Source organism: Balaenoptera ricei, chromosome X, assembly GCF_028023285.1.
Source record: "Balaenoptera ricei isolate mBalRic1 chromosome X, mBalRic1.hap2, whole genome shotgun sequence".
NCBI classification, from domain to species: Eukaryota; Metazoa; Chordata; class Mammalia; order Artiodactyla; family Balaenopteridae; genus Balaenoptera; species Balaenoptera ricei.
The window spans coordinates 71,934,748-71,944,553 of record NC_082660.1 but is presented as its reverse complement, the minus strand read 5'-3'; the positions used below and the strand labels follow the sequence as shown (position 1 = coordinate 71,944,553).

At 40.5% G+C, this 9,806-nt stretch overlaps 1 pseudogene; it reads left to right on the top strand.

Moving 5' to 3' along the window:
- Positions 1-8,629: 8,629 nt before the first annotated feature.
- Positions 8,630-9,590, top strand: LOC132357432 (serine/threonine-protein phosphatase PP1-beta catalytic subunit-like; annotated as a pseudogene).
- The last annotated feature ends 216 nt before the right edge of the window (positions 9,591-9,806 follow it).

Here is a 9,806-nt window from a genome sequence, read left to right as displayed (position 1 = left end):
TAAGACCTGTATGTGATAGATGAGTCCCCAAAACATCTAGCTTTGAAAGTTAATGGGGCTTGCATCCATGTGACTCATAAAGCTATAGCAAACAGAGAAACCGTTCTTAAAGGGTGTCTGTAGATTGACCTGCCCCAGGGCAGAGGCAGCAGAGAGACAGCTGACTGAAAACTGCCCATGTATTTTGTGAAAGAGGCTTATTTGCTTATCTTAAAGCACTGGCCTGTGGGACAGGCTTCTAATTAAACACACATCTAAGGGCAGACTGTAATCCTCTCTGGAGACCTAGGAAGGTAGTCATTACCTCTACACTCTCCCTCTGCCACACTACAGAGTGCAGTATCTCCTGTATAGGGCCTGTACACGCCTCGGATACCCCAGGTTTTGTGGCTGCGACTCAGGGAATGCCCCTTGATTGCCTGGCTCTGGTGGCCAGTGGGGCTTGTATCCCTGGGTCCCATGGGACTGTAATAGTTAGAGAGATTGTTTTTGGCTAGTTACCACCCTGATGGCAAAGCAGAGACAGCAGAAGGAAACACACCCCCAGTCTTTCTGTGAAAGAGGCCTATTTGCTTGTTCTGGAGCTTTGGCCTGAGGACCAGGCTTCTTGTTTGGAAGGCAGCTATACTAACCAGTATATCACCAATTTGGGCTTCTTGTTTAGCACACATATAGGGCTCTACTTAGGGGCTCTCAAGGCATGGAGGATGGTGGATGTCATCTTTTCATTCTCCCTCTGCTTTGCTTCAGCTCACTGGAATAAAAAATGTGTTCCTCCAGAAAGAGGGCTGTACCCTTGTCTGCCACCTGAATTTTAGTGGCTGCTGGCCAGAGGATATCTCTAGGTCACCTGGATCTGGTGATTAGAGGGGGCAACACTTTCAGGTCTCACAGGACTGTATATATTTGCATACTTTAATAGCTGTTGCCTCAGGTTCTGCTTTCCAATCTTCCTAAATCTAGGTGTTAACTGAATCCTTGCCTTTGGAATGTTGATAGATCTTGTTTTTAATACAAATTTGTGTGCCCAATGCACAGTGAGGCCAAATAAACTGAAACGGACTTTGTAGCAGAGAAAGGTTTATCACAAGGCCATGCAAGGAGATGAGGTGGCTCATGCCCTGAAAAGCCTTGAGCTCCCCTAAGAGTTTTGGCAAAGCTTTTTTAAAGGCCAGGAGGGGGAGGTCACAGAGTATGTGATCAGCTTGTGCACAATTCTCTGATTGGCTGATGGTGAGGCAGCAGGGTGGTGTCACAAGGGTTAACATTATCAGTCCTTAGGCTCCAGGAGGCCTGGGGCTACCTGCTCATGGTCATCAAGCAGTTCTTCCATTTGTGGGGGTGGGTTTCACATCTGCAAAACAACTCAGGAAATTTGCATCAAATACTATTATCTAGGTACTTCAGAGAGGAGCTAAAGCAGAAGATATGGGGGAAAGCCTGTCCCGGAAAGGCCCCATAGGGTCCTGCTTGGTTACATTTTCCCCCCTTTCTTTGATACTCCTCAATCTTGAGGAGAACGAGTTTTGAACAAGAAAAGGAATAAAGGTTCAGAAAGAGGTTAAGCATAAACTTGACAGAAGTACCCACAGGGTCCTGCTTGGTTACAATTACTCCGGCAGACACTGCTTTGAGAATGGCTGGTGGCTTCTGAGTCTGAAACAGCTACTCCATTTTTACTTCCAGATGAATTTCTCTCCTCAACGGCCAAAGCAGATGTCACCATTAGTGATTTTAATGCTTTTCTAGATATGAGAAGATGCAAGAATTTTGGTTCATAAAATCTTCTGAAAATATCTACCTGAAGACCTGTTCTGCCAGTTCTTCCCAGAGCACAGAGGGCCTCATTCCTGATCTCCACCCTGAACTCCTTTCAGGGGATGTTGAAGGGCAGCAGCTGCAGTGGAGAAGTAGATGGTAAGTGTCAATTTTCAGTTGGCAGGGCCCCTTTATAGTCATAAATTTGACCATGGTTTTGGGGGCAATTCATGACCATTTCGTCCCATGGTGTTAGGAATGCTCATTCCCAGGTCTGGCGAAGATTTCATTGGTAGGCCACTCGATGTGCTATCACTGGACTAGGCCTTAGTGTCAAAAATCTCTGGACCTCCTGTCTTACTAGGCTCTTACGATCCAGGAAAATATTCCCTCTTGTTGCTTCTTCTCATATCTAGAGTTTCACTTTACAATCATTGATATCATATGGAACTTATATATTATTTTATCAGAGGCTCAGTCACACATTTGTTAATGTGAGAAACAACAAAGAAGGCAATATAGGTTATAAGTTGTGCAAATATCTCCTGGTTTTAGCCAGACTCAGGAGAGGATATGTTTATTTCTTCTTTCCTGCAGCCATTCACAGGTGGGCTGGGTCAGTATGTTCCCTGTGAGCTGTACAAAGGTATTCTAGCTCAACATTCAAGCATGGGAGCAGGGTTCCCTGAGATGGGCCATTTATGTATACTTTAAGCTATAACCAAATCATTTAGTGATGAACTTGTAGCAAAAGCAATAGAATACAAAGGTTAAAGTAAAAGAAACAGGTCTAATATGGAGTCGGATTTGTTCTTCCCTATTGCAATTCCTGACTGTCAATATCCATTCCACAATCTTCTGAGGAAAGGAGTGACGACTGCTCTTAGCTACTTCCCGCTGTACGGGGTTGAGGAAGGGTGACTGTGAAATGGAATTGATCAGCCTTGGGCAGGGAATATTAAACCTCTTTGTAAAAACACAGATTAAAAGCCAGTAATATTTCAGGAAAAAGAAAAATTGCAATCATATTCATCAGTTTACTCGGTCCTATATAATTAATCCTTTTACCAACAGTTTCATGAAATCAGAGTTTCCATTACACTTTTAAAATATCTTACCTAGTTCAGCAGTATGATTTAAAAGTTATCATAAACCTGTTTTTGTCCAAACATCCTTTCTATGACTCTTCTTGAAGATGTGGCAATTTTGCAAAACATCAGCTTAGCTTCTTATGAATGATAAAAGTAACATTTATTCATACTGTATAATCTGAGGAGGCTTATCACTCATTTGACAATGCTTTCCATGTAATTTAGCATACCAACCAATTCTAATCAGTTTAATATATTTTTTTTTTTCTGAGGTGTCTCAGGGGCCCTCTGAAGCATCCCAAAGCTAGCTGAAGTCAAAAGAACTGATTAGAATTTGATAGGAAGTTCATAAAAAATATCAAAAAGTTTTTATAAAAACATTTGGTCAGATAAAATATTTAAAAACAAATACAGATTAGTTAAAAGCAAGATAGTTCACACAATCTGTTATCAAATGCAACATTCTAAGTAAACTTGCTCTCTTAACAAAGAGGAACCAAGTATGGTCCTGCACCAGTCTACTTTTAATAACAAAATCCATTTACCCAATTAAGTGTAATCTAATCTTGGCCTGACCATGCATGAAACTCCTTTTTTACTCAAAACATATATTCCACTTTCCTACTGTATAATGAAATGTGTTAGAATTTTTAGTAGCTTTAATTACATATTTAAATTAGAATCCCCAACTCTTAAAAACCTTAATTTTTAGTGAAAACCAAGAGGCAAGTAATAGTTACCAAAATCTGGATAGACTATTTTAGATAATTTTCAGAACAGAATTATTCCTCTAGAGTTTACCTTAAAGCTCTTATCTCATTTATATCTACTTTAAAGTTTCATCATATCAAGTTATTTTTCTTGCTGACAAATTTGCAACAGATACAACAAGATTTCACTTAACTTCTATTAATCCTAGGTATAGTAAAATATTATACTTAATGTTGATGACTCTAAAGACATGTCTAATTAATTAGATCAACAAACTTAAACATTAATACCAGGTATTAATTTAATACTGAATATTTCCCAGTTCACATGAACCTGAGATTAATTTAGCTTAATTTATCTTGTATTTAGAATTGTTTGATTTGTAAACACTTACTTTTCTTTAAGCCAATTATAGAGCTCATTTACAAATTAACCTTAGCAATATTATCCAAAGACAAAGACACATACAGACACACAAGCAGAGAGACCTCATAGCTCCCATTTCAAAATTTCAGCCTTGAGTCAGGTACAGCAATGTAAAACCCATCAGTTTACAAAAGAGGTTGGATTAAAATTAAGTTTCTGGAAGATGGAACAAATCAAGCTCACTGTCTAGATGGCTAAATATTTGCAAAAAAAGACACTTAAGATTTTTATTTACCCTTGACAAGTCAATTTCTAAATTATCCTCTTTTCAAAATTTGCATTTTAAAAGGATGGCAGAGAAGACCAGATAGGACATTTGCATCTCAAAGATACAGGCAAGTTTCTCCTTGGATAACTTTGTTTCCCCTTTGGTGGTCTCTGAGGAGTCAAAGCCATTGCCATCATCTGGACCTTTTGCATATTTCTCTGGGTGCATTCAGCCTTTTTAACCATATCTGTATTATTGAAAACCAAATAAGCCAATTGGAACAAATCATTCATTGGTGTCTGAGGACCAGTAGTTTCTTTCTGATTTTTGCGCCTGATGTCTGGGGCAGACTGGGCTATGAAATGCATGGTCAAAAGGGCCTGTTCCTTGGGGGAGGGAGGATCCACATTCGTATACTTCCTAAAAGCCTCCCTTAGTCTCCCTTGGAAGAAAGTCTCCTGTCCCTGTTAGACCTCTTTCACATTTTTATAAGTAATAGGTTATACTGTAAGTTTCTTCACACCCTTATGAAGCTTATGAATTAAAGTTTGGCTGAGGGAACATTCCAGGCAGTTATGAATGTTATTCCTGCATCCCCTTTTTCTTCAGTTCCAAGCAACACAGACTGATTAGATAAGCTCCAGAGAGCCCAGGTAGATCATTTATGTCTCAAAGGCACAGGAAGAGAAATGCAAATTCCTCTTCTAACTAAAACAAAACCCAGCCTTCTCAGGCTATTTTCTGGGAACTTTCTTTTTCCCAGTCCCCAAATATCCACCTCAGTTTAAACAAACAAATACAATAATACATATCATCCGCTCACATTTGCATGCCCCTTTTTCAGCAAAACCAGGAAGAGAAAAAGGGATTTGGACTCAGGTACTGAGATACTCATTCACATACACATACATACCCTCAAGATAAAAGCAATTGCAAGAGACCCACTTTGATATAATAGCCAAGCGATTAGGGCCCTTTGCTCTCCAGATCTCCGGGAGTATTGAGGCATTTTCTTTCTTTTAGGGAGCATAGATAAAGATCTCTTAGTTTTGCAGAAGTACCCCAGGAGACTATAAGATGGAACAGAGCTCTGATCATCCATACTTAATTATTCATGGTCAGTGTTGTCAAATATCAAGCAAACAGCAATTCAAATTGGTCTCTCAGGGTCACAGTTCCCCCTAGCCCCCAAAAGGAAGAAAATCCTAATCAACACTCTACCGCAGGCGAAACCAAAGCAATAGGGAAGGGTGCTCTGGTTTTGTCACACACAAGCCCCACTATTCACCAAAGACGTCTCAACTGGCCAATGAAAGTACTAACACACATACAAACAATAAATACATGGTCCTACAAACAAAGAATCAAACGAGGTGTAGCCCAGAAATTCCACCTCCATTCCCAGATGGAGGGTCCAGAGTGGCCTGGCTCCCAAAAAAGAATGGACCATGAGTGGCTCATGCCAAAATGATACACACAAAAACACAAACAAAAATTAAGCTATGGTCACACAGACAGAAAATCAGAAGAGGTGTAGTCCAGAATTCCCCTTTCATTCCAAAACGGAAGCCTCCACCAAGCCCAGCTCTCGCAAATGAACCAGTTCCCAAATCAGGTAGAGTTCAACAACAAGTCCCCTTTGCAACAGGGTACCTCAACCAAACAAATTGGCTTGTCCCATAAAGGAAAAGCCCAAATTGAAGGAATATGTTCCTGGTGTGCACACTGGAGCAACTTACCCTCAAGTGGCTCACTTTCCACAAGGGAAGCAGCCCAAACAGAGTGGAGAGAATTCCCAGCCTGCATAAGCTGAAGCGACTCACCCATTGACACTGAATGTGGACCTCAGCTCTGGACGTTTCTTGGCTCCAAACGACCTCATGCCATGGGTGGCCAGCGCCTGTTGGGGACAGTCCCTCTGAGACCCCCCAGAGCAAAATGGGCTTCAGCAGCCACTGACAGCTCAGGGAAGGGGCTTCCCCAGGCCAGGGTCGACCTGCCACAGTTGTGGACACCTAGGCTGGCTTCGCCAGAATTGTTAATGCAAGTTCGTGTGCCTGATGCACAGTGAGACCAAACAAATTGAAACATCGGAGTTTGGAGCAGAGAAAGGTTTATTGCAAGGCCATGCAAGGAGATGAGGTGGCTCATGCCCTGAAAAGCCTTGAGCTCCCCTAAGGGTTTTGGCAAAACATTTTTAAAGGCCAGGAAGGGGGTGGGTCATAGGATACATGATCAGCTTGTGCACAATTCTCTGATTGGCTGATGGTGAGGCAGCAGGGTGGTGTCACAGGGGTTAACATTATCAGCCCTTAGGCTCCAAGAGGCCTGGGGCTATGTGCTCATGGTCATCAAGTAGTTCCTCCATTTTGGGGAGGTTCACATCTGCAAAACAACTCAGGAAATTTGCATCAAATACTATGTAGGTACTTCAGAGAGGAGCTAAAGCAGAGGATATGCAGGAAGGCCTGTCCCAGGAAGGCCCTATATGGTCCTGCTTGGTTACGTTGTCATACCCACAACTACTAGGAGATATTAAAAGTAAAATAAGTTGCTTGGACAATCACAAAGGTTTGAGAGACAACCAAGAGCTAGGGAAAGTTTGAATAATGTTTCATCATTTACACAAGGTCACTCTTTCAAGACTAGGAGTGGTGGCTGTTTTATCCAATGCATAGAAATCAACACAGAATGTCAAGAAAAATGGAGAAACAGAGGAATTTGGTCCAAACAAAAGAACAAGATAAGATCTAAGAAAAATACATTAATGAAACTGAGAGAAGAGATTTAATTAATGAACATTTAAAAATAATGGTCATAAGGATGCTCACTGATAACTTTAAATTCTCCACTTGAGAATGTGATAAATGGAATGTTGTTTGCCATAGTAAACAAAGGATGTCACAGTCATCAGCGATTGCAGCCACTGCTAATGGTGAGCTGGTGAGCCCTAAGGGAACTCAGGAAGGAAAAGAATACCTGTCATTTAGCAGCCATCAGACTGTAACCACGTCCTAAGGTGAGCCCTGAGAAAACTCAGGATGTGAAAACACAGGATATTGGCCCCAGATAGCTGAGGTGCATATCAAAGGAATGATTTCAGTGAGCCCAAAATCTTGCATCTTCCCATACATCCTCCCTTTGGTATTTAGCATACCAAAAGGTGCTAAATTACTTAACTTGGGATATCTGGTTTTCTTTAATTAACAGTAATTTTTGATGTTCCTACTACCTACACTTTGTTGCAAAACTCCTATATATCCTAGCTCCCCCACCCCGCCTCCTTGGAGCTGTTCTCTCAGGGTTACTTGATATGCTGCCTCCTGGGCTTGAAGCCCTAAAAATTCCTGCTGATTAAAACATTACCCTCAACTTTTAGATTGTGAATAATGTTTTAGTCAGCAAATGTAATGCAGTGGGAAGAAATGGATCTTTTCAATAAATGATCCTAGATCAATTAGAAATCCATACGGAAAATTGAATACTGACATTCAGAAAAAAGTAGTTTGAAATGAATCATAGCCCTAAGTTTGAAAGGTAAATTATACAGCTTTTAGAAAATAATATAGAAGAATGCCTTCACAGATTTTGAGAGAGACAAAATATTCTTAAATTAGAACAGAAAGTACTAACTATAAAGGAAAAGATTGATAAATTAGACTTGATTAAAATTAAGACCCTTTCATCAAATGAGTCTCTTAAAATATCAAAAAGAAAGTCACAGAGCATGAGAAGATATTTGTAATACATATATATGACAAAGACGTCATATTCTTAATATATATACAATTCCTACAAGTAAATTAAAAAAATAAAAGTAAAAAAGACAGCCATAGAAAAATGGGTAAGATATTTGAACAAACACTTCACAAAAGAGGATATCAATATAGCCATTAAGCATATAAAAAGATAATCAACTCCATTAGTCATCAGGGAGATGCAAATTAAAACCACAATGAAATACTACAACAAACCCACCTGAAATACTAAAATTCAAATGATTAGTGACACTAGGTGCTGGTGACAATACTGAGAGACAAATAATCTCCTTCATTCATGTACAAAGTATAAATTAGCATATTCCTTTGGTTAAATAATTCCACATCTACAGTATTGTACATAGAATGTACAGAATTGTGTATATTTGTGTACCAAAAGATATATACAAGAATGTTTAGGGCTGCTGGGTCTGACATGGCCTGGTTTGTGGAGGCTCCACTTCTTTCTTTCTTTCTTTATCGTGGGTGTCTTCGAGTGTGTGTGCCCTCCACTACTTGGTGGGGAGGGGGAAGGGGGAGGGCGTGGGGGAAGGAGGAGTTGGAACCGGGGTCAAAACGCTGCATGACTCGTAGATAAGGGAATGCCAAGCTGTTGTCACAGCCCCCGTGCCTGAGAAGCCCTTGTTCCCCAGGATGGAGCATCTGGTGCCAACAAGATGGCAGGTGGGGAACTGAATGTGGACAGTCTTATCACCAGACTGCTAGAGGTGTAAGGATGTTGTCCAGGAATTTTGTGCAGATGACTGAAGCAGAAGTTCAGGGCTTATGTATCAAATCTCGGGAGAACTTTCTCAGCCAGCCTATTATTTTGGAATTGGAAGGGCCACTGAAAATTTGTGGAGGTATTCATGGACAGTATACAGATTTGCTGTGAATATTTGAATATAGATGCTTTCCCCCAGAAGCCAACTATCTTTTCTTAGGAGATTATGTGGACAGAGGAAAGCAGTCTTTGGAAACCATTTGTTTGCTATTGGCTTATAAAATCAAATATCCAGGGAATTTCTTTCTCTTAAGAGGAAAACATGACTGTGCTAGAGTCAATTGCATTTATGGATTCTATGATTAATGCAAAAGAAGGTTTAATATTAAATTATGGAAGACCTTAACTGATTGTTTCAACTGTCTGCCTACAGCTGCCATTGTGGATGAGAAGATTTTCTGTTGTCATGGAGGACTGTTACCAGGCCTGCAATCTATGGAGCAGATTTGGAGAATTATGAGACCTACTGAAGTCCCTGACACAGGTCAGGTTTGCTCTGTGATTTGTTGTGGTCTGACCCAGACAAGGAAGCGCAAGTTTGGGAAGAAAATGGTCGTGGTGTTTCCTTCACTTTTGGAGCTGTTGTCACTGGTAAATTTCTGAATTGTCATGATTTAGACTTGATTTGTCAAGCTCATCAGGTGGTGGAAAATGGATATGAAATCTTTGCTAGGTGATAATTGGTAACCATATTTTCAGCCCCACATTACTTTGGCAAGTTTGATAATGCTGGTGGAATGATGAGTGTGGATGAAACTTTGATGTGTTCATTTCAGATATTGAAGTCATCTGAAAAGAAAGCTAAGAACCAATACGGTGGACTGAGTTCAGGACATCCTGTCACTCCACCTTGAACAGCTAATCCATTGAAGAAAAGGTGAAGAAAGGAACTCTGTAAAGAAAGCATCAGATTTGTTAAGGACATACTTCATAATATATAAGTGTGCACTGTAAAACCATCAAGCCATTTGACACCCTTTATGATCATCCACCAGGGGGCAGAAAATGGAAGCAAACGGAACTACAACCCTACAGCCTGCAGAAAGGAGACCACAAACACAGTAAGTTAG